At 36.0% G+C, this 26,696-nt stretch overlaps 2 protein-coding genes across 6 annotated transcripts in view; one reads left to right on the top strand and one right to left on the bottom strand.

The window, feature by feature from the left end:
• The window catches only part of LOC106074694 (FMRFamide receptor-like), a 109,331-nt gene extending 105,224 nt beyond the window's left edge, over window positions 1-4,107 (bottom strand). Inside the window, exon 1 of one of the 2 annotated variants that reach the window (XR_008775161.1) lies at window positions 3,874-4,107. The gene's annotated coding sequence lies outside the window, so the exon portion shown is untranslated. The remainder of the gene's footprint in view (window positions 1-3,873) is intronic. The other variant, XM_013235518.2, reaches the window with a different exon arrangement.
• Window positions 1-26,696, top strand: part of LOC106074717 (focadhesin-like) — a 256,547-nt gene that overhangs the window by 122,745 nt on the left and 107,106 nt on the right. The gene's annotated exons all lie outside the window — the stretch shown is intronic.

The raw sequence follows: 26,696 nt of genomic DNA, 5'->3' as shown, positions 1-26,696 counted from the left end.
GTTCGCTAGATCGTGCTGCGGAATCCCACTGTAGTCTGTAGGTGACCCCATTATTGTGGAGATGTCCCCAGCTCTTGGGATATATATTTATATATTTTGCATGAATTTTCATACCATAATATTTGATATATACAGGTAAATTAGTCATAACAGACCATGAGATCTATACAGGTACACTAGTCATAACAGACTATAAGAGCTGGACATCTCCCAAGCCTTATTTTGCGAGCACTGAAATTAAGACCTCGTGAAATAACCATAAAGTTTTAGTTTGCCTTTAATTTTTTATGGTGGTCAGCAGGTCATCATGATGCTATTGTTCATAATGATTGTGATACTGTTTCACATTTCTTCTTATGTGATGTGGTGTTTGTATATGATACCTAAGAAAAGATCCTTTTATAACATCTCTATTCCATGGCCAGAATCCTCCCATATAATTCTGTAGTTAGCGTCCAGGATTTCCTTAGTATATAAGAATGTAGCCCTGACCAGTGAGAGCATCACTTTGATTTGAATGCCTATGGTTATACTTTTGTCCGCAAAATGCTTTACACGTTTCAGATGTTTCTTCTTAGTTGAAGATAGGCTTAATCTATTTGAGATTGGAAATGAGATTGGACTTATCTTCGTGTTCATAGGAAATGAGATTGGACTTATCTTCGTGTTCATAGGAAATGAGATTGGACTTATCTTCGTGTTAATAGGAAATGAGATTGGACTTATCTTCGTGTTCATAGGAAATGAGATTGGACTTATCTTTGACCACTATGGAGGAGCTGCTTCTTATTGTCTTTCTGATTCCCCAGCCCTTGATAATGTTGTTTGATTGTGTGCCAGTGTGTCTGTTTGACTGTAACTGGTGTGAATTGGTTGGCTAAACAATTCCTAAACTGTCAATCAGTCTCAATGATTCTACTACAAAACGAACTTAATCAATTTTATCCGGAGAATAATGCAGACGATGCTACCTTTTCCACACGATTGTATAGAGACCTGATAAAGTAAAGGCTTTAAACAAACATTACCGTATTTCCTATGAAAGATTTGATTCGTTTAATTACGATGATATATTTTGTTTTATTTGAAGTTAATTAGTAGCTAACGACCAGCTACAAATCTTGTTTTTCTTCGATTTCCTTTTCTTGGCACTTAATAGAGGGATTTCTGGTATGTGTGTTTTGTAGAGGAATTTATTGTTGACTATTTCGCCGCAAAACTAATTTAAATATTGACTGTCACCAAGACTGAAACAAACGTGCGGTTATGTTGTTTTTTTGTAGTATGTATAATATATATATATATTAAGTTTATATTTATTTTATATATATAGTCCAAATTGACATTATGGAAGATACTACTACTACTAAAGACTCTATGCAGAGCGCAACAAGCGCTTTGTTTCTGAAGACGATATGATAGAATCAATGTCAAGCACGACAACAGAAGCACATCGATATCAAAGATCCATAACTATCACTGTCACATTTTGTTCTTTGTGTGAGAGTTACAATTGCGTGCATGAAAGTTAACAGCATGGTGTTAATCAGTGATCTTGGTCAAATAACAATAGAAACTTGTTGAGTAGATCATAGAAATCTAATAAAGAGATATAATTGATTCCAATAGAACTCTTTGTTTGTCTCAAGCAGTTTATCTGGCAAAGCATTGCGATACAAGAATTAATCAAATGAGATGAATGCTGGCCAATGTAAGCGCTAAATATTTTGTATTTCTGTAATGTCATTACTTGTAGTGAGTAGCGATGATCTGAGAAAACAGAAAGGCCAGCGATGTGTGGTGTCGACAAAAGAAAAGAATTAACAGTTGTGACTGACGTTGGCCGGACGATGTACCTCTATCTCGGGAAAATGAAACAATACATCGCACCTTTTGTTTTGCATGGCAGTTCTTATTAATATCGTAAAACTTTCACTAACCAAATATTGTCTTCATCTCGACAATGAACAAAAGAAAAAAAAAAAGCTCTCTCAATTTGAATCCAGTTCAGAGTTTTGAAAGGATATTGTTGCGGTCTATGTGCAGAGTGGTGCGAATGCATGCATTGAATGAAAGTGACGTCACTGAGAGGAAACCGGAAAATGTGTGGACATGAACTACCATTAGTATGATAGTAACCTTCTTTAAAACTGGATTGAAATTCTTATCAATTACAATCTCACAGTGCTGTTTCTACTTACCACTAGACAGTCACTTGGCTAAACAGATCTAACCCACGGAAATGAAGTCTACATTTCCCTCTCTGCCAATTTATTTCTCAATTTTTTTTTTATGTCCATTGGCTATTTATTTTCGCACATACATATTTATTACATATTTATGAACATTTTATGAAGATTTTTATTTCTTTTTGTGTTTTTAACAATTCTCTCTCTCTCTCTCGCTCTCTCTCTCTCTCTCGCTTTCGTTCTATTTCTTTCTCTTCTTTAGCCTCCCCGTTCTGATATCTCTCGGTGTGGCCCGCCTGACAGCTCCGACTAAAACATCAGAACCAACCAATGAACATCTATGACAGCCAATCACCATGCCGTGCCATCCTAAGCTTTTTGGAACTGAGGCGAGGTTTATAAAAAAAATAATTGACATCCCCTTGACCAAGCTCATCACCTGCGCACGCATACCATGTCCACATATGCTTTCTTGTTAACATAGAGTGACGTAGACCAAATTAAACCAATGCCATTTTCTTTTTTAGCATAGACCGACTTAGACCGAGGCCGTTATTTTGTTAGACTAACTTAGTCCAACGTCAGTGATTACAATCTGGAACATGGAAGTCCAATGTGTAGATCTAGTGTACTTCACATTGAAACAGGCACACAAGCTATTCAATAGTTGACTCAGTCATTGCTCTTATTCGTCAAACTGTGTAGTTTACTTGAGTTACATCAAACTTAGTCATTAATGGATTTTTTTGCTCTGTCTATTAACTCTCCAGATGCACATGAATATATTTCATGAAAAATCATTACCCCACCTTTATTGGATAACAAAACAATATTGTAGCCTCGTTTGCACTATTTTATAATCAATGTTTTTGTTCTGGCGCATCAATACAAGTTTAAACTTAAATAGAGTTTGGACATAAACATTAGTGAGCGTTAACAGATTTCAGGTGACGGTTTTGAACTAACGAGTCTTCGTGAGCTAGACATCGCGCTACACCAGCAGATATTTATCAGCTTCGAATAAAGAACCTCGTTTGGTTGTCGCATCATCTAATTTGACAATAATCCAACCCTGCTAAGAAGCTAAGCCTCCGACTAGGTTGTGCTTTGCCTCATTGCTGTGTTATTGTAAGATAGGATTATTCTATACCAAGGTGTAGCGTCCATTTAGCACTAAATAGCACAGAGACTCCAGGTCACGTCAATCTAAGTAATTAAACTACGTTTTGTCTTTTGGTATTTACTTTTTCAAGTTTGATGGATATTTTTCTCGAAGTCTTGACTCATGATTGTATTTAAGAAAGTTCAAACATAAAGGACCTCAAAGCTTAACTGAGTTACAACAAAAATACTCTAAACAAATGTTAAATTGTAAAACTCTATACAAACCTATCAGATTACACTGAACAAAAAAGATGATGAAGGTTATTATATATATGCTTGTATGTACCGGGGTATATATATATATATGTAAAGGAAATTTATACAAGTTCATGCATGGTATAACTAAGACATTGACGATGCCAGGACGTTACCAGTTTTTGTTCCCATTTAGATTTCAATGTTCATCTCAGTTCCTGTATTTTTATGACCTACAAACTTTTATATACTGTTTTAATGGTGGACACAAAAATAATAAAAAAGATACATTTCTTGTTCTTATGACTTGGTCTTTAAGTCTTACCTTAAGTCTGTTTGACCTCATCACGGGGCGGTGAGAACGTTGTTGAAAGCCTGTACTCTGGGACAACTACGTCACAATCCAAGGAACCATAACTCTCCAAGGGAAAGAACACCACTGAATGACACGGTGTAACAGAAAGACGAAACCTGACCACACTCACGCGGGGCCGCTGCGGGGAGAACTTACTTCACCTCTAGTCCACCCGTCTGAGGAGGTGAGGGCGGGGGGGGGGGCTATGAATCGTTGCGGAGCCCTGGCCGACTCCCGCATGAAGCTGAGCGAGACACAATTGTAAGCAAGAGAGAAAGAGAGAGAGGCAGAAATTTCATTACTCGTTGACTCTAAATGCTCAGACACATAAAACACTTTTACACAAGAGACAGACACAAAAAAACAAGAAATGCAAAACTACGTTTCACGAAATGAAAAAAACAAAGCAAAAAAAAACAACAAACATTTATTTTAGCATTGAAAAAAAATGTTTGTGAATTGAAATTTTTCCCATCAAATACTGACATGGGAAATAAGCCGTCATAATGTTGATCGTGCATACAATGAATTAGTTCAAATGATAGAATTCCAAGTGTATTTGTAAACAATATCAATGACTCTGGCAGGAAGAATTGTCTAATATAATGATTTTATGGGCTTAAAAACAAAGTATATCTTTCGCTTACGTAAGTTTTCATTCATCACGCTAGAGCCACCTATATGTAAGGTTTTAGAGCCACCTATATGCACGGCTATGGAGCCACGTATATGTAAGGTCTTAGAGCCACTTATATGTAAGGTTCTAGAGCCACTTATATGTAAGGTTTTAGAGCCACTTATATGTAAGGTTTTAGAGCCGCCTATATGTAAGGTTTTAGAGCCACCTATATGTAAGGTTTTAGAGCCACCTATATGTAAGGCTATGGAGCCACGTATATGTAAGGTTTTAGAGCCACTTATATGTAAGGTTTTAGAGCCACTTATATGTAAGGTTTTAGAGCCGCCTATATGTAAGGTTTTAAGCCACCTATATGTAAGGTTTTAGAGCCACTTATATGTAAGGTTTTAGAGCCACCTATATGTAAGGTTTTAGAGCCACCTATATGTAAGGTTTTAGAGCCACTTATATGTAAGGTTTTAGAGCCACCTATATGTAAGGTTTTAGAGCCACCTATATGTAAGGCTATGGAGCCACGTATATGTAGGGCTTTATCTTTCTCGCTTACATCTATTCTAATCTATAAGTTAGAACGCAAGGGTTGTGAAAGGTGCCTGCAATACTTGACTGTAAATAAAGTATCAGTTATTCACCTCCACCATCACCTATCCCTTAGTCTGTTGAACAGTTGGGGCACCACCAATGATCTGTTGACCTCCCCTCTCCGTCTCATGTGTATTGTTTAGAGATATTGATGTTCATTGAGATGACATCTTGCTCTCAACAATTAGAAACATCGATGTAGTGGACTAGAAATATGCGGAGGACCCATTTTTTTTTTTGAAGTTTCCTAAAGCTGGGCGCTACAGAGGGAACAGTTTTCTCAGGCGTTTTTTTTTTTGTTGTTGTCATGATTTATTAATTCAAGCAAAGATTGACATTGTTTTTTAACTCATGTTTGAGACAGAGAATTTGCCTACATTTAATAGACATCTTCTTATCTTATATAATACTGACGTTACTTCATGCATTTAGTCATGCATATTAACCAATGACCTAAATTCTGCCAAGTCACTGGTTTTCCTGGTTAGCTCAGGCAACCCATTCCGTGCTCTAATAGCGCTAAGGAAGAAAGAGCATTTATACATATTTGTCATAGCATATGGAACTAGGAATGTGTCTTTGTCTTTGTGTCTTTCGGAGTATTTTTATTAAATTTTGTTTTTGTATAGACATTGTTTTCATAACTCTTGTTTGAGACAGAAATTTGCCTACATTAAATAGTGTTTTTACGACTCTTGTTTGAGACGCTGGCTAGGATTTCAAAAATCGAGAAGGTTTTTACATGGAAACCTGGGTTTTGTTGCTAAGTCCGCCTTTTAATTTTACAAATAAGTAGCTTTTGAATCGTACATTTTGATCAATCACATCATTTGTAAGTTTTTTTAAAGAGTTTTTTTTTTAACTCTTGGATTTAAGTGTTTGTTTTTCATGTTGTCTAGGCATCCATGAGTTTACAAACTGCAACCTACTTTTCAGACGTACACAGTTTTCAAACACAGGCCAAGGCTTTTACACTTAGAGCTAGATTTTTACCTGTTTACCTTGTTTATTTTGTGTTGTTGTTGTTTTTTTCTTTACTTCTTGAGATCTTTTTACTTTTTACATACAGACCTTTTTTTTGTTTACGTGAGGCATAAGTTTCCAGCCTGATTGGTCGGTGACTTTTGACTGTTGAACATCGAATGAAGAGGACAAAATCCTTGTTGCATGAGTTTATTAAGTTACAAACACTTCATCTTTTTAAGGGGAAGTTTTATGAATGGAAGAAGTTTTCCTCTTTTTGTCTTCTTGGAGTAACGTGAACAAAAATGAATTTGATTGTACTTTGTGTGCTGTTTGTCTGTAGCATTGACTTTTCATTCTAGTTTATAAAAAAATAAATGTTTTCTTTGTTTTTTTTGTTTTTTTTTTCAAAAATTCTAACCTAATAAGAGCAACTTATGAGGCAAAGCAAGTTCCGACAAAATAACACATCACATGGAGGGCCCCCACATATCCATCTGGATAGGGTTATATAAATGGGCGTTACACATTTCATTACAACTCTATCAGACTAAGATTGTACTCCTCAGATTCACTGTGATTTAGACTGACACAGAATCAATTCGAACACGTGCAAGGGAAAGTCTCGTGCGGCGAAGTTAAAAGCCTCTGCACCGAATTGATTGCCGAGAAATTAGTCACTAACATCTTCCTACTTCTGGGATGTTGATTTTACGGTTCACTGATTATTGCAGGTTTCAGGTCATTGACCTGCTTTCACACTAAGTACTTCTTTGCACTTCCACCATGCGTGCTCCTAATGAGCTCCTGGTTCTACTGTTTCAGCATGTTGAGATATTCGTCCTCCGCAGCCATTAGAAGATTCAAATATGCTTGAAAAACAAATTATTCATTTTCCATTGCTATTTGAAGTGACATTAAACCAAGTGGATTGATGCTCAGAAAGTTGACTTTGGATAGTGTCAGGGCCTGACCCACAAAAAGAAACAAAAAACTATTTGTCCACTTTCTTATTTTTATTCTAAGTGATTCCGACTCTTTGTCAAGTCTTATGTACTTGGTCATTTTTATCTAGTCAATGTTTTGGGAATGCATGACGTCTGTACCTAAAATATAAAAAAAAAATAAAAGAATCTCTCGCCAGATTTTTGATTCCAGGTTTTTCCTTAACATTCGTAGAATATACTCCTTTTACTGAGAGTGACCATCGCAAGATAACAAATGTCAATAATGACAATATTAAGCTGCTAATTATTGTATTTGTCGAGTATGTTCTTCCAGCGTCAGTTGACATGTTTGTTTTTGTCTAAGTCTGAACTATTTGGTGAACATTGAAATGAAGTTACTGAGTAAACTGACTAAACGGTGAGTCATAGATTGTTAAGTCTCGTTATTTGGTAGTCCTAACATAACAGGTTACTTTACTAAAATCATTACCGAGATTTGATTATAAAGCAGACTCACGATGTAGTCTATTGTCTTACTAACTATCAAATCAAATACATTATTGACTAAGAATATGTTGTCGTACAGACTGCAAAAAATGATTCTGTACTAACTATACGAAGTGCGACAATCTCTTGTTTCATTTCCATTGATGTTTTAATGAATTTTGTTCGGAACCTAATCCAGAATATTTAGTTGTATATGTAATGTAATTAAATGTAGAGATATGTGCTTAAAGAGAGTTCTGTTCAGCTTCTACATTTTCATTGACAGAGAATGAGCGATAGAGAGAACTATACAACTCCTACAGCTAATTCTACAGTTTGGTGCTATACTTTGAGAAATATATACCTCCTACAGCTAATTCTACAGTTTGGTGCTATACTTTGAGAAATATATACCTCCTACAACTAATTCTACAGTTTGGTGCTATACTTTGAGAAATATATACCTCCTACAGCTAATTATACAGTTTGGTGCTATACTTTGAGAAATATATACCTCCTACAACTAATTATACAGTTTGGTGCTATACTTTGAGAAATATATATCTCCTACAGCTAATTATACAGTTTGGTGCTATACTTTGAGAAATATATACCTCCTACAGCTAATTATACAGTTTGGTGCTATACTTTGAGAAATATATATCTCCTACAGCTAATTATACAGTTTGGTGCTATACTTTGAGAAATATATACCTCCTACAGCTAATTCTACAGTTTGGTGCTATACTTTGAGAAATATATATCTCCTACAGCTAATTATACAGTTTGGTGCTATACTTTGAGAAATATATACCTCCTACAACTAATTCTACAGTTTGGTGCTATACTTTGAGAAATATATACCTCCTACAGCTAATTATACAGTTTGGTGCTATACTTCCTATCAGCACTGAATTAAATAAAATCCAAATATTGATGTTATTGGTTAGTTGGATCTTTGACTAGTTTCCAATTTCTATCCTTACTTTTATCGTTACGCTTTGTTGCCTGTGTACTTTATAACGTCTTTATAACAATTAACCTTTTGCCTTAAATGAAGATATTTTTAGCCCAGTGTTTGGTTAGCGAGCGTTTGAGGGTTAAATCTTTGAAAACAAATGACACGGAGCGCTATAAAAAAATCATTCTCAAATGAAACCAAACAATGCTTAATGATCTTTGAAAAACTATCTTTAGTGTGTATGCAAGAAGAAGACAATGGGAGGGGTGCAAAAATATGAAGTATCAATCTCGATCACACGATCAGCTGTTAAGTGCTAAACTTGAAATCAATGGCAGGGTTTGTTGAGGAGGCCGGAACATCTTGATGCCCATGGAAGCGAAAAAAGGTTTTCGGGATCTGTTTATTGCAGCTTAGTTTTATAATCTGGATTGATTAGTCCTTGGTGTCTTTGTGGTGTCAGGTGTTCATACATTGAATAGACACCCCAGGTGTCATTGACGGGAGGTCACAATTGGGTCAATGACCCGGAATGTTGCGTTTGACATGTTTTTGACCATCATCGCAGTGGCATTAGTGTTAGTTCATTTTATTCTTACTTGGCGCTGATAAGCATAAACATTGCTTTTAAGTTAAAAATATTGCTATAAAAGTTTAACTCTAGCCATTGACACTGTTACACGTGGCTTTATGTTTTAGTGCAAACTTTGCAATAATGAAAAATGTTATAAAGAAGATATTTGAATAAAGTATTAGGAAATGAAATACAGATCAGCAAAGTATAAACAATCCATTGGTAACATTGTCACTACTCAGATCATTGCGCATTTTTAGCGGTACCGAAAGAGAAATAGCCGCTTTTAGTTTTCTGTGGCTACTTTTTTCTTTTCTGAAAGCGTCCTATTTTATTTTCAAAAGTAAATATCCAAGCAGTTTTTTTTTAATATTTGTATTACTAAATTAAGAGACTTCTGTTTCATTAGCTACTTTTATTTTAAATAGAATTTAATTTAATACAATTTTTACTTTTGGCTTAAAAGGGAAAAAAATATTTAGTATGTATATAAGTCAAATTTAATGTACATCATTTAATAAGCAGTGTTTCAGATTGGTCAAACGGTTTTGATTTGTATACAGGACGTACATACAGACATACTCCTTACATTCTGCTTTATCTCTATATATACAGGGATTTATGGTGACGGTACAAAAAAAAGCAAAACACACACACATATATATATATATATATTATATTAGCGATTTCTTTTTACTGACAATACTAGTAAATCTATGACCCGTTTTCACACTCTACTTTCATTTTCTTGACAAAATTCTTTTTTTAAATGTTAAATCTCTTTCTCTCTCTCTCTCTCTCTCTCTCTCTCTCTCTCTCTGTATATTTATATATATATATATATATATATATATATATATATTCTGAGGCATTTTGTGGCATTTTACGTCTCGAGAGACGATCTTTTCCCTTTGCAACTTCTTGTGTGACTAAAGAGACCAATCCTTGATACACAGCTTCGATCGCAGGTTGGGCATATATAATCACCAGGCACCGTTGCATTTTCACCCTTCTTTCCGCTTCTGTTGTGTATGACATCTGCAATCTGTGACCCTTCCTTTATGCTCTTTCTCCATGTGGATCTGTCCAGTGCCACCTCTTCCCAGTTGCCAGTGTCGATTTTGAAGAGCTTCATGTCGCGTTTGCATACATCCGTATAACGTAAAAGTGGGCGACCAGCGGCTCTCCTGCCTTCTATTAGATCGCCATACAGGATATCCTGTCGAAGTCGACCTACTGGCATTCTATGAACGTGGCCAAGCCAGCCAAGGCGTCTGCTGCTGATAACATATATCATATTTTTGCGATTCTTCTTTTACTGGCAATACTAATAAATTTATGACCACATTTTTTTTGTTTGCATACGGTCGAAACCTATTCTCTCGATGACCAGTCTACACTGTTTACATCCATATTTCTAAGTAACAAAACTGTTATGTCTGCATGAAGTACAATTAATATTGAAATACCTAACACCAGCGGTTCTCAACCTTTTTAGCTCCGCGACCCCCTAATACCAGTCGCTGGGCTCCATTAATAAAGTGCAGTGAATAGCGAATTTGGTTTTTAACAAAATTATTTTAATAGCAGGATAATGCACTGTTGATACCTCAGAATATGCATTTTTGTTTTGTTTTAAATACCGGAAATTGTGCTTAGACTGAAGCGCTCAAGTACAGATAGGTTGGCTCCATCATTGTTCCCGTTCCCAAGATTGGACACTCCTTTAGCCCATTAGCTCCAACGAAATGGAAAGAGCTCAGTGAAATACAATTAGAAGCAGGAGGAAGCATCACCACACAGTGAATGTTAATCATCGGCTGCTCGCTTTTTCACTTCTGCTTGCAATTCATTGGAAACTTTTTTTTTCATGTATGTTCAAATCTTGTTCGTTTTTCTTAGGTGCTCTCAGATGACATCTTTGTTTTCTTTTTCTTGTGTGTGTGTGTTGACCTTTTTATGTGTAACAATCCCAGCTCATTCTCCATTTGTAAGACGTCCCTGAGAGAGGATAGAACGAATTAGAAACTTGCCAGTCTTCTGGCAGAGTTAAAAATTTTCATAGACATGCGCACTTCATCACTAGATGTCAGTTAGCCATAGCAGCAGACGTCATTCATTTCACTAGCATCTCGTGCATTGACATCTATCCTGTTTTATTTAACCCAGGAACTTCCATTTCAAATTAGTACAATAGGGACAAATATTTTTAGCATTATTAGTTGTCTTGAACTTGAATATATTTACACGCAGTTAAACCCTTTTTAAGTCTAAATATTTCAAACATTTAAACCGCTACGAAAGACATAAAGATAAATTAATCACACCATTACTAAAATCCAGGGGGGTCCTCCCCCACTCAAGAAAAATAAAAATGTCTTTTCATGATATTAAGTGGCTGCCTGGTCGTGCACGCTGGACTGTCGTTCGGTTGTCTAGACTGTCCCGAGTTCATACCCTGCTCGCTACCATCCCCCGTGGTTTGGACTTGGAAGTAGGTGATCATCAACTCTGAAGGAACATCCGAAACATGTCAAACATTTTACAAACATTCTAGCATCAAAATAATTTCCTTTGTTCAATGTTTCTGTAGGAAGCAATTTAAAAACTATTAGAATTAAGTCACAAAATATGAAATAGTCAAAGTCTAGAGAAGAATGGGAGCGATCATGTACCCAGAAAATGTTCTATTTTACTCTTAAATTCCTGTTTTAGTAAGAAATTTTAACATACGAAGAAATAGGTGAGAGGAAATAAATGAGAGGAAAAAAAAGGTCTGTGTTCAAATTATGTCATTTCTTTACCTCGTACAAGGATCCGCCTCTGTCTCTCTTTCCAATCTATTTCGTTTTACGCTTTGTTGAAATCTGTTGTTCAATATTGAGATCAAAAGTGAGTCGATCTAGTTACTTGAAATATGGCAAGCTTTCTTCATCTTTGGATTTGAAAACACACATTTTTTTGTTTCAACGATTGTAAAAAAATCGGTAAAATTCAACTGCTTTGAAAGTGAAAAAACTAAATTGGCAGATAAAAAGTTGCCCAGCCTCCGTCCCATCACGTGACATCACGTAGCGTGCAACATTTATTTGGATTTCCTGGCAACAATTGTTCTTTGTAAACACGCTCTGGTCTCTTTTTGAGTTTCTCTCATTAAACCAGATACGATGCTGACAGAACGGAGGAACAGGAACTACTTTTATTGGCTGGAGTGTTCTAGAGCACAATAGCATTTTTTTTAGGAAGGGGGGGGGAGTTCTCTATTCCAACTAGTTGATGTTAAATGGAAAGTTTTGTTTTTGTTTTTTTTTTTAATTTTAAGATTAGTCGGATAGCCATAGAAAACATTTCTTAAAAAAAAGTTTTTTTCTCAACTATTTAAAAAATGGATACCATATGAAACGAAATCAGATATTGTGAAACTAATTGAATACGAATGTTAGAAGGAGTCTATGTTAAGCTAATTTGGTGTCTGTACATGTGTTGGCTTCATTGTTTTGTTATAGTTTAATTTGATGGACTTAAGTTAGTTTGGTTTACAGCACTCTGTAAGTGTGTGTGGTTCTTGTTTGCCTGGGTGTGCGTGATTATGCGCGCGCGTGTGTCATGTGATCTACAGATCAGGGTTCCGCGGAACATAGTTTTGGGAAACACTGACCTAAACAAATCAAAACGAAACACAAAAAATATATATTTCAACCCCCCTCACTGACTATGACTTTGCGTGCTTTAAAGTGAGGAAATACATAGGCATGCATGCACTGTCTAGAATACTCTAGATGCTAGAAGTCTTGACACATGCTAATTACATTGAGTAGGCAAAACATGGAGCTCATAGAAATGTATAGTTCCAGTTTGCTGACCCTTTTATTCTTTTACATTTACCGTCATTGGTACACACAATAAGCTTTTTGCGCGACATCCTTAGTACATATTTGTGTTAGACTTTAGAATCAGTCATAAACTTACAGTGGATAGAAACTTTCTAAGGAAAACAAAAAGGGGGTGGGAAGTTTTTTTTTGTAACAATTTGGTTTTGTGGTGATGGGAATTTCTCGTGGCCACCCAACATTGCCCCACTGAAGCCTTACTTTGCTCAATTTCTCGTGGCCACCCAACATTGCCCCACTGAAGCCTTACTTTGCTCAATTTCTCGTGGCCACCCAACATTGCCCCACTGAAGCCTTACTTTGCTCAATTTCTCGTGGCCACCCAACATTGCCCCACTGAAGCCTTACTTTGCTCAATTTCTCGTGGCCACCCAACATTGCCCCGCTGAAGCCTTACTTTGCTCAATTTCTCGTGGCCACCCAACATTGCCCCACTGAAGCCTAACTTTGCTCAATTTCTCGTGGCCACCCAACATTGCCCCACTGAAGCCTAACTTTGCTCAATTTCTCGTGGCCACCCAACATTGCCCCACTGAAGCCTAACTTTGCTCAATTTCTCGTGGCCACCCAACATTGTCCCGCTGAAGCCTAACTTTGCTCAATTTCTCGTGGCCACCCAACATTGCCACGCTGAAGTCTAACTTTGCTCAATTTCTCGTGGCCACCCAACATTGTCCCGCTGAAGCCTTACTTTGCTCAATTTCTCGTGGCCACCCAACATTGTCCCGCTGAAGCCTAACTTTGCTCAATTTCTCGTGGCCACCCAACATTGCCCCGCTGAAGCCTAACTTTGCTCAATTTCTCGTGGCCACCCAACATTGCCTCGCTGAAGCCTAACTTTGCTCAATTTCTCGTGGCCACCCAACATTGCCCCGCTGAAGCCTTACTTTGCTCAATTTCTCGTGGCCACCCAACATTGCCCCGCTGAAGCCTTACTTTGCTCAATTTCTCGTGGCCACCCAACATTACCCCGCTGAAGCCTTACTTTGCTCAATTTCTCGTGGCCACCCAACATTGCCACACTGAAGCCTTACTTTGCCAAATTTCCTTTCCTTCATTGCAGGGAGTCAGAGCACAGTTGTGGCACATCTTGCATAATTGTCCACAGCTCTCTAGGGTAGAGGAGACTGGTTACTAGATTAATATGGGAGCTATCAGGTATTTTTTAAAATGAACCAATTTATTCATTTACTATTGGTAATTAATTATTTTGTGTTGTATCTCGAACAAGGGAAAGAAATTGTTATTGACTGAAGTGGTGGTATAAGCTGAATTAGTATCCTTTGTAGGTCGCCGCTTTAAAGTAAGTTTGTAACAAACAATAGATAACTATACAATCTTCTATTTTCGTAGGCTTCTTGCTAGCAGAGTTGTTAGTATGTTGGCTTGAGGAGGCTTGATTTCAGGTCTTTTTTTATATAAAAGCTTTTAAACTGCGAAAACGATTCCCCCAGCTATCCATTTCTTACTCCACCCTCCCCTCCCCCATTTTCACCACTAGCCATAAAATAGCGCTAAACAAAAATGTAATATGACTGAACCAAACTAATTGATACAGTTACACTTCGTATAAGCGTTATTTGTTTTTTTTTTATATATTTAAAAAAAAATGTTTTTCTTGTTTAAAACATCAAATGATGGAAGTGTGGTGATTGGCTTGTATTGCCAAGTGGCTATTGGTCATTAATGAACCGATCGATCTTAGAAATGTTTGACCTTCACAACCTTCACTTCACCTTCACCCAATGATATTTTTTTAACTTCTGATTCTTGAGGATCATCTGGTTCATCCAGATTAAATTGGAAGAACACACAATACTTTCAGATCTAGTTTTTGTACCGGACACGGCGTCTCTTTTGTCTGCTACGTCCATCAAATAACTTCAGACTTTAATTCAAGACAATCTGGTCCTATATAGTGACCTACTTCATAAGACTACCTCCCACCTCTGTCTGCTGTCTTTGTCTGATGTCAAAGAAAGTTTTCGAAGGACAAAATAATTCAATAGATATAGTGTCTCACACAATTGGCTTAGCTATCCATTTGTTAGGTAAGAAAAAAAAATCCTGGCTCATATCTAAAATCCAAAGCCTATTAAGATTGAAAAACCATTTTTTTTTCAAGAGATCTTGTTTCTGGTTTGTAGTTTGGCTCATAACTTCCTGCTTGTCAACGAAGAAATAGAAATCGGACAAAATATCGTTCAAGTTTTTGTAGATGTCGGGGGCGGGAACTGTGGATGTGTTGTTTTTTTGTTTTGTTTCGGAAATCTCCTGTGAACCAGTTTACCTTTAGTCTTGTGGGTATTGCGTGGGAGTGACATTACTACTAATAGATTCATTTCCCATTGGGGGTGGGGGTGAACGCTAAGTCGACACTTTTGATCAAAATTGAGCCTCAGACAGTGAGTGAAAGAAACATCTGGAAATGTTTTGCAAAGCTTGTCAGCACTGATTCTGTTCACTTGGTCAGAAACATGGGACATGTCGATGAGATGATAGACTCCAATGACATGTCGATGAGATGATAGACTCCAATGACATGTCGATGAGATGATAGACTCCAATGACATGTCGATGAGATGATAGACTCCAATGACATGTCGATGAGATGATAGACTCCAATGACATGTCGTAGAGATGATAGACTCCAATGACATGTCGTAGAGATGATAGACTCCAATGACATGTCGATGAAATGATAGACTCCAATGACATGTCGATGAGATAATAGACTCCAATGACTTATCGATGAGATGATAGACTCCAATGACATGTCGTAGAGATGATAGACTCCAATGACATGTCGATGAAATGATAGACTCCAATGACATATCGATGAAATGATAGACTCCAATGACATGTCGATGAAATGGTATACTCCAATGACTTATCGATGAAATGATAGACTCCAATGACTTATCGATGAAATGATAGACTCCAATGACTTATCGATGAAATGATAGACTCCAATGACATGTCGATGAAATGATAGATTCCAATGACTTATCTATAAAATGGTATACTCCAATGACATGTCGATGAGATGATAGACTCCAATGACATGTCGATGAGATGATAGACTCCAATGACATGTCGATGAAATGATATAGACTCCAATGACATGTCGATGAAATGATATACTCCAATGACATGTCGATGAAATGATAGATTCCAATGACTTATCTATAAAATGGTATACTCCAATGACATGTCGATGAGATGATAGACTCCAATGACATGTCGATGAGATGATAGATTCCAATGACATGTCGATGAGATGATAGACTCCAATGACATGTCGATGAAATGATAGACTCCAATGACATGTCGATGAAATGATAGATTCCAATGACATGTCGATGAGATGATAGATTCCAATGACATGTCGATGAGATGATAGACTCCAATGACATGTCGATGAAATGGTATACTCCAATGACATGTCGATGAAATGATAGACTCCAATGACATTTCGATGAAATGGTATACTCCAATGACATGTCGATGAAAAGATAGATTCCAATGACATTTCGATGAAATGATAGACTCCAATGACATTTCGATGAAATGATATACTCCAATGACATGTCGATGAAAAGATAGATTCCAATGACATTTCGATGAAATGATAGACTCCAATGACATATCTGGATGCGGATTCGCATTGTATGTACATATTGTATTCAAAAACATTATGGAGAGTATAAGAAAAGGTTGCCAAGACAGCAAGAACAAATCATTTTTAATAGTATGCCTATTTTATTTTTGCAACACATTCATCACATCGATGTAATTGAAATAGACAACTTCAGATTTAATTATAGTATAACTCGTTGACACTAGTACAAATTCTGAGTGATATTTGTTTTCCAGTTCAAACATTTTCTGCTTTCAAAGCATCTCGTGTTACGAAGTAAAGGGGGAGAATAAGATGTCAAGAAATGTTGGGTTACTTCCCGCTTCCAACATTGAACACTTCAATGAGCACACACCAACCAATACATTGGAAACCATTCAAGACTTGAACCCAGAGATGCAAGAATGTTTTTAAGGTCAAATGACCAACACTTTCAAGGGATCGTGCTTTGTCAAAGGAGCTTTTGTATCACGTAACCCCAGTCTGGTATCCCGGGGCAATTCTTCCTTTGTATTTCCCTCAGTCTCTTGTTTTTGACGTTCGTGAAATGTAATTTAGAACTCGACTTACTTGAGTTTTAAAACCTGGTTCTGGGTTGTTTTTTTTAACTTGATGAAAATAAAATTGTAACTCAGGTTGCCAATGTTCTCAAGAATAGAAGAGCACCATTGGAATGGGACATTGATCTTAAAGCTTGTCTCGGCATCTGAAAGGAAAGGGTTTGGCTTCACAAGTAGAAACATTTTCAGAACTATGAACGTAACATTGTTTATTAGACTTGACTTTCAAAAAAATAGTGTACTTAGACAATCTTTTTTTTCTTTTTTTTTTTTAGTTAATTGATCTCAGTGTTCGTAGATTGATAGTATTTCTGTAAGTAGACTCTAATTATATTCATTGCAAATGGAATCGGGCGTGAAAACAGAGTCCTATGTATAGAGTCTTGTCAGTAATCCTACCTTATAGAATACGGAAGCTCCTTCATTGAAAATCATCACATCTATTTTATTGTCAATCTAGTTATGCATTTAGAGTCTTCTACTGTTCTCAGTTTTCCTGCCTGATTCAGACAACCCGTTCCTTGCTCTAACGGCACTAACCATGGCGTTATGAAAACTTTCTTTTTATAAATTATTACTTGCTGAACTCATATAACTTATAAACTAACAATTAATATGTAATTACTTTTATTTTGGGTCAATTATTTAAAATGTGAAAAAGAACAGTAAAAATGTTACTCCCTTCACCTAGTACGTAGATGAGAGCCATAATCTCCCATGTTTTACTCATTTACTTGTATACATAAAGAAATACAAATGTGCGTCGACTATTTTCCTTTTCCCTCTATACAGGTAGGATTACTATTTCAATCATGTAATGTTTCACACTTGAAGAACGTTGGACGCAGGCACCATTTCTATAATCAAAACTTTAACAACTTTGCTTCGTCGTGTGCGCGTGTGTGTGTGTATGTGTGTCAGCAATCAATAGTGTCCTAACTGTTGTTTCTCTTAAGGATTTTAGCAAATTAAAATTATTTGAGCTTGTATTGTACTGCCACTTTGGTTGGTTGGAACGATGAAGCATTTTTGTTTAAAACCTTCTGTTTCACTCCCTTAGAATAATGAGTCAATACTGTCGTTTTAATCTTTGAAGCCCTGGGGCTTCATGTGGGCGTGTTTAGTAAGAAAACGACATGCCGCCAATCGCGCTGATTCTCAGGTATATGATATTGGAACGTTGCCTTCCGTGTTGTGAAATGATGGAAAGTAGTTGGCATGGTGCAGAGCCAATATGTTCCAGGTTCTATGTTGCTGTTGAAAGATAAACAGTTTTAAATCTCAGTTCATGTTTACTAGGTTACAGCAATGACCATTTTATCAACGATACACTACGTCAAATATATTTCTAGTGGCCTTATACTTAAATCTACAGCTCCAGATGACAAACACATTTTTTTTTGTTCAAATCCCATAACGTAAGACCCTCCTAAACTTTTCAAGCTGCATCGCATGGTGAAAAAATATTTTTCATTTCTTTTCTAGTTTTCGAGATCTGAGTGGGACACACGGACATTTTACACAAAAATAATAGCGGCTTTTCCCTTACGGGGGCCGCTAAAAATTGACACTTTTTTTTTTATCTGCAGTTTCACAGTTTTTTACTCCAAAACTACCATGTTCTACTGTGAGCATGCATTCATAAGTCTAAACGTATCCCGTATGACTCACAATATATAATCACTGTCGTCATGTTATCAATCTTTCCTATACACTGATCATAATACCACATATCCATATTTGCAGCTCCATTGCCCTTCCTTTACGAGCTCGCACATTCATAGATGATTATGTGCTGGCTCCGATTTACACCCTGTCTCGTGGTGGGTCTTCATCTATGTCAATACGCAGGGAGGTAACCTATTCGTCTCCCTTATGTAACACCATGTTGATAGTTTTGATCTTATTTCTTATTAGCGATTCTTTGAAGGGAAAAGCAGCTTCACGTTATGTACTGTCCGTCTATTGAATTGTTTGGTCTTTTCATTAGGTTTTACCAAGTAATTTTTTTTTAAACACATTTTCCCCCCTGCGTTTTAGAAACATTTTCAGAATTTGCATGAAATGTAATTCACACATAGGCCTACTACGCCCGTTGATTGGTTCCTTGGCTTTTTAGTGTTTATAATGGCCGTAACACCGCTTTTTTTTTCCAAAGGTGTCATATTTTAAATATCAACCTAACATACTTTTTTAGTGTACGTGTTACAATGAAATTTCACGGCCTGCTGTCTCTCTTTTCTTCTCTCTCTCTCTTTTTTCGCTCTCAGAAACCACCTTTTGTTTTTACCTGCGCATTTTTAAATGTAGCGAATGACAATAGAACTAGATTGATCTTTTCAATGCTAATTGTATTTAGTTGCTTATTTGTTTTTTCGACAGTGTTACAAAGTATCATTCCTTGCTCTCTCTCTCTCTCTCTCTCTCTCTCTCTCTCTCTCGAAAAAAAAAAAAAGAATAAGACTGTAGATCTATCTTAGTAATGCTATTAGGATTGGTTTTGTTTTTTATTTAGACCGCGTCATAAAGGAAGCGGATATGACGAAAGGCAAATTAAAAATAAGTAGACTGAGGAAAAAAGTAAAAAAAGGTTTTAAAAATACAGAATTTGAGATTTAGAAAAATGCTTTATATGTACACTGCCTCCTTTTGGGCAAATTTCTCAAATAAAATGTAAAAATTTGTTAGAAAGCTTGCGTTTTTTTCGTGAATAGCAGTCGCCGGGTTTGCGAATATGTCAAATCAGGTTCTTAGTGAGCTTCTAGGATATAAAAGGTCCTGCTTACGAAATTTCATGCGGATTTGTACAACATTTTAAAAGATCTCTTGATCAATGAGTCTGTGAGATATTTTATTGTAGTGAGACTATGAGGTCTATTAATAGCATGAAATGATGTCTAAGATTTAGTCGAGCATGCGTGTAAATAAATTACTTACACAATATGTGATGATTGAACTATTACTACCGGTACTTATGTAAAATGCATCAATGAAGCTCCTTTCTCCTTCGCAGTACTATCTCACTACCTGTCAACACTAAGATGAGCCCAATCTTATTACCTGAATACGATGATCTCAATACCTATGAATACAAAGATAAACTTCGTTTTAAACAAACTATTTCTTTCTTTCTTTCTACATGTATACCGAGAAGAGGTAGAAGGAAGACGCTGGGACTAGATTGATTAAATGGACACCAGTGTTTGCTCAATATTACCCTGACAGATTAGTTGTTTTAACTTTGTTTAGGTCTCATCGATTATTTGTCTCTCTCTCTCTCCGTGTACTATTTATTTGTCCCCCCGATCCCGCTTTAAGAGTATTCTAGAATGAAATAGTTGCCTCTATGACAGCCAGATCGTAATTGATATTCCCAGAATAAATCAAGTAGCTGTATTTATAGGGCCATCCTGGCTGGCGGCGCGTTCCCTTTATAACTCTTTGATCTCTTCTATTTACGGTAATGGCCTTGGCCAGTTTATACATATCAACTCTCAGCAGACGAGTGTCGTAGGACGGAGTGGTCTGGATATTGACCTCAATCACAATGGCCCGTGCCGAAGGTCACTATATTAATCACAATAAGTCTCTCCTACTGCTTCCCTACAATCTGAACAGTGCATCTTGACTACGCTCAACAGAATAGACGACTAGCCTTCTTCATTATACAGAAAGGTAGGTTGTTTTTTTTTAGCGGCCTTCGAAATGGCCGCTTTTTGTTTTGTGTGGTTTGTCTGTCCATCCATCCGTCCGACCCGTTTAGATCTTAAAAACTCGAAAAGATATTGAAAATCTGATTTCATGTTACGTTCTGATGCAGTGTCTGCTTTATTTTATTTTCTGAGAGCGCAAAGTTTAATTTTTTAACATTAACTATGCAAGAAGTGTTGTTTATTTTAAATAATCCATTTCTTTACAATTATTTATTATTGATAGTAAATGGGAAAGTATTTTAATAAGGGAAGCAGTTTTTCAGTATATATTTAACATTATGTTTAATTCGGTGTTGTTATATTTAAAACGAATAATATTCTAAAACAAAAAGTTGTATTACTAAATTAATTCTTACTGTCATACTAGCTACTTAAATTTTAAATAAAATATTTCCTTTTTTTTTTTCAAATAGAAAGAAATGCATTTAGTATACATATAAGTCGAATGTTATTTAAAACAGCAATTAATAAGGAAATATTACTATATATACTATGGAAATATAATTTCGTACCTGCAGTGGCAATTGATAGGTATATACGATATAATCATTCATGAACACCACATTGAACCATATTTCTATAACTATCAGTTCATTGGGTACATATGAATATTAACAATGTAATAATAGTAATGAATCTCCCAATCCTTTTGGTACGTCGCCATTCGGACTAGTAATACGTTGGCAATACGTTCGAATCTTACACGTCTCTTCCTTATGTATTGGGTGTGGTTGTTGATAGTTTGTAGTTTATAGTTTCCGATATTCAATACTGAAACCTGCCTTTTTTACTTTTTAACCTGCCTGAGTGGACCATTTCGGAGGCCGATTTTGAGTTTGTGATTCCACACAAACTTTTTTTGTAACCTTGTTTTTCGTTTCCTTCACTTTCATTCTTTGAATATTTTTTACTTTAAAAAGTTAAAATTTTAGTCTAGAAATCGTTGCTGATTATTTCCATATTTTTTTGTTGTTGCTGTGAACTTGATTTAATAATCGCAAACTAAAAAAGCCCACCGCAAGGTTTGTATTTTATTATCATGGCGTATTGCGACTTCTGTCAAGATGTTACAGCACGACGACTGATATAACAAGAAATAATATCATCCCAAAATGTGGCTGCAGCTACAACATGATACAGAAACATCATCTAGTAATATTGTTGCTATTCCTAATCATATCACATGATATAAATTTATCTAGAAATAAAAAATACATAACTTGGTCCAGTAAGACTCCAGTAACATGATACAAAGTAATCCAGTAAAACGATACATCATTCAGTAGCATCCACAAGCATGATACAACCTTGTCTTGTAACATGATACATTTAATCCAGTAATCATGTGATATAACCTAATACAGTAGCATGATACAATTAGTCTTGTAACATGATACATTTAATCCAGTAATCATGTGATATAACCTAATACAGTAGCATGATACAACCTAGTCTTGTAACATGATACATTTAATCCAGTAATCATGTGATATAACCTAATACAGTAGCATGATACAGTTAACGCAGCAATATGAACCACACAGTAGCATGATTCAAACTTATCCAGAAATATTCTACAACTTTACTCCGTAACCTGATACACTATCATTCAATTACTTGATACAACATGATGCAGTGACATAATACAATATTATCCTGTAACACTTCAGCCGGGCTGCTATACATCTGTGAGTTCACCGAACTTAATGATTTCCCACGTGTCTTGAGCTACCAGGTACAAGTCTGCTGGACATGCACTCGATTTATTCAACTGCTGTTATTTTTTCTGCTTGCTGACATTTCCAAGTCTGCTACTTGTGTAATAGAGAGTTATGGGTGTTGCTCACCCTGAAACCTTGGGCTCAAACAATTAGGACTGCGTTAAAAACTGAACAATTAAGTAATGAGTTAGCTGGTACTCCCTTTATTCCCGACACACTTGTATTCCTGACACACTTGTAATCCTGACACACTTGTTATCCTGACACACTTGTAATCCTGACACACTTGTATTCCCGATTTACTTGTAATCCTGACACACTTGTATTCCCGAAAAACTTGTATTCTCGACACAATTGTAATCCTGACACACTTGTATTCCCGAAAAACTTGTATTCTCGACACAATTGTAATCCTGACACACTTGTATTCCCGACACAATTGTATTCTCGACACAATTGTAATCCTGACACACTTGTATTCCCGACACAATTGTATTCCTGACACACTTCTTTTTCTACTCTCTTCGTCGATCTTCAAAGATCTGTACAAATACATTCACGATAATGGACTTGAAAGATGGATTGTGGCGAAACAGAGATTTAGTGTGTCTGAGTAGTATAGACAACTTGTCTAACCATTAAATCTGAGTAGTATAGACAACTTGTCTAACCATTAAATCTGAGTAGTATAGACAACTTGTCTAACCATTAAATCTGAGTAGTATAGACAACTTGTCTAACCATTAAATCTGAGTAGTATAGACAACTTGGCTAACCATTAAATCTGAGTAGTATAGACAACTTGTCTAACCATTAAATGGCTTAGAGTTTGTGATTGCTGCGTTCATAAAGGCAGCACGTAAACACATATATGTGTGTATATATAATGGTGTATATAATGTGTGATATATAATGTGTGTACATATAATATATAATGTGTAGATAGATAGATATAGATATAGATATAATGTTTGCACATATAATGTGTGCATGTATAATAATAAGTCTTGTATTCGAGTCCGAAGATTTGTAAGGAATGCAGTATTTCCCGTGGCTGCGCAGCCCCAGCTGTGGCCTACATATTTTGCCACATCCAGGGCAAGCATAACCATTGTCCGCAGGTGGTCGATTTAGATTTCCGTTTCGCCGTCTGCGTTTGTCCTCGGCAGCGGATTTTCTTTTGGTCTTAAATGTGTATCACGCGGCCTTCGTGAGTGACCTCCAGTTGTCTCGTTTCGAGACCGCGTGCAACCAGGTGCTCTCTTCTATGACAGCTAAGGAAAGTTAACGCCTAAGCTGGTCTTTGAAGCGTTTCCGTGGGGCGCCTCTGTTACGTCGACCACCTTTTAGCTCACCAATAAAAGACTGCCTTTGGCATACGTTCGTCTCCCATACGGGATACGTGCCCTGCCCAGCGTAAGTGCCGGACCTTCTTATCTTATCTTATATAATACAGACGTTACTTCAAAAAAGAAGATGATTACGTCCTACGCGTCATGCATTTAGTCATGCATATTAACCAATGACTTAAATTCTGCCAAGTCACTGGTTTTCCTGGCTAGCTCAGGCAACCCATTCCATGCTCTAATAGCACTAGGGAAGAAGGAGTATTTGTACAAATTTGTCCTAGCATATGGGACGAGGAATGTGCCTTTATCTTTGTGTCTTTCAGAGTATTTTATTAAATTTTGTTTTTGTATTTGAAGATTATGGTTCAGTGTTTTATGTATGATTGCTACTTTACTTTTGAGCCTTTTGTCCTGAAGGCTTTCTAAATTTAGTGATTTTACTAAAGGTGTTACTCTAGTCAAATGTGAATATTCGTTTGTTATGAATCGCACTGCTCTATTTTGTGTCTGTTCTAGTTTCTTAATGTTTTCTTGTGTTGAGGGGTCCCAAACAGAGGATGCATATTCTATTATTGGCCTAACCAAGGTTAAATAACATTTTAGTTTTATGTTCTTATTTGATTTATAGAAATTTCTTTTAATAAATCCTAATGCTTTGTTTGATTTTTGTGTAGTTTCATCAATATGTGGATTCCATGACAGTTTTTCATTTATTATAACACCTAGGTATTTTTAGTCTGTGTTACTGGTTTGCCATGAATAAGATAAGTGGAATTAATTTGTTTTAGTTTTTTTGTTACTCTTAACAACTGACATTTTTCTGGGTGGAAAGACATGCTCCAATTTGATTCCCATTTCTGTAATTCATCTAATTCTCTTTGTAAAATATCTGTGTCTTGTGTTGTTTTTATTGTTCTATATATTATGCAATCGTCTGCAAATAATCTGACTTTTGTTCCTGAAGTAATGCAATTTGGTAAATCATTTATGTAAATTAAAAATAGTAGTGGACCCAAGACTGTTCCTTGAGGTACACCTGAGTTTACTGTTATCGGTGTTGATTTAGAGCCATTTATTATTACAGTTTGTTCTCTCCCTATCAGAAAGTCCTTAATCCACTGATGCAGTGGACCATTAATGCCGAAATATTTTAATTTTTTAAGCAAACTATGGTGGTGAACTTTGTCAAAAGCCTTAGAAAAATCTAGTAAGATAGCATCTATTTGTTCACTATTATCTAAACCTTTAGAAAAATCATCAATTAGTCCTATTAGTTGTGTTTCACATGATCTATATTTCCTAAAGCCATGTTGGTATGGTGTGAGGACATTATATTTGTCTAAGTGGTTTATGATGTTGCTACATATTATGTGTTCTAGGATTTTACATGTGATGCTGGTAAGTGATACTGGTCTGTAGTTTCCTGGGTCAGATTTTTCTCCTTTTTTAAATAGGGGGGTGACATTAGCTTCTTTCCAGTCCTTTGGTACTCTGCCCTGGTTAAGTGAAGCCTGAAAGAGTATTTTGAACACTGGGGCTAGCTCATTACTTAGTTCTTTGAGTAATCTAGCTGGAATACCATCAGGTCCAGAAGCTTTATTTGGTTTGGTGTTGGCTAATAGTTTTTGAATTCTATCTTCTTGTACTACTATATCTTCTATGTTGTCTACTTGGTTCAAATTCAGTAATATGTCTTTGTCTCCTGGGGCTGAGAATGCTGATGCAAAGTATTTGTTTAGGATGTTTGCTTTAGTTTCATTATCATTATGTATTATGTTATGTTCATCTTTTAATGGCGCTACGCCTGTTGTTTCCATTTTCTTAGACTTAATGTATGCCCATAGGTTTTTGTTGTTATCTTTAGATATTACATTGTTTATGTATTCACTCTGCAGCTGTCTGCTTACTTTTTGGGTTAAGTGTTTAATCTTTATATACTTTTTGTAAACTCTTTCTGCATTAGTTTCTTTAAATTTTCTATATAGGTTTTCCTTCTGTTTACAAAGCTTCTTTAGTTTATTATTAAACCAGCATTTATTTATTTTGTTCGATGTGTATTTAGTTGGTATATGATTTTCTATAATGCTTTTAAGATGGTTTTTAATGAAATTCCAGAGGTCATCGACTGGTTGGTTAATGTCTTTTTCTAATAAGAATGTTTGTTGAAAGTTTAATGCAGCTTGGTGTAGTTGTGTTAGGTTACATTTATTCCAGAGTAGGATTTTTCTTTTGGGTTTTGTATTGGCTACTGCTTTTATCTGACTGTGTATTTTTATGATCTCATGGTCTGATAGACCAGGGATAATATCATAATCAACTACTAATCCAGGTCTGTTGGTTAAGAAGAGATCTAATGTGTTGTTTAATCTAGTTGGCTTTTTAATGATTTGATCTAAACTTAGGTTGTGTAAAGTTTCTATGAAAAGCTCATTTATGTCCTTAAGGTTTTGGTGTTTATCTATGGTTAGTGTTTTCCAATTTATATCAGGTAGGTTGAAATCACCCATAATCCAAAAAACTGCATTTTTATTTGTCTCTTTAAGTGTAGTAATCTGATTACATAGTTCCTGCATGTATTCTAAACTAGAATTTGGTGGTCTGTAAATGCTGCCTATTATTAGGGATGTTGAGGTGGTATTAATTTTACAAAATGTTGATTCTATATTTTTTGAGTTAGGTAAGGTAATTTCTTCTGCTATAAGAGTGTTTTTTATTGCTAAAAGAACTCCTCCATGATTATCAGCCCTATCTTTTCTAAAAATTTCAT

The sequence above is a fragment of the Biomphalaria glabrata genome, chromosome 1 (genome assembly GCF_947242115.1).
Source record: "Biomphalaria glabrata chromosome 1, xgBioGlab47.1, whole genome shotgun sequence".
Lineage (NCBI taxonomy): Eukaryota > Metazoa > Mollusca > Gastropoda > Planorbidae > Biomphalaria > Biomphalaria glabrata.
This window is presented reverse-complemented; position numbering and strand designations above follow the sequence as displayed.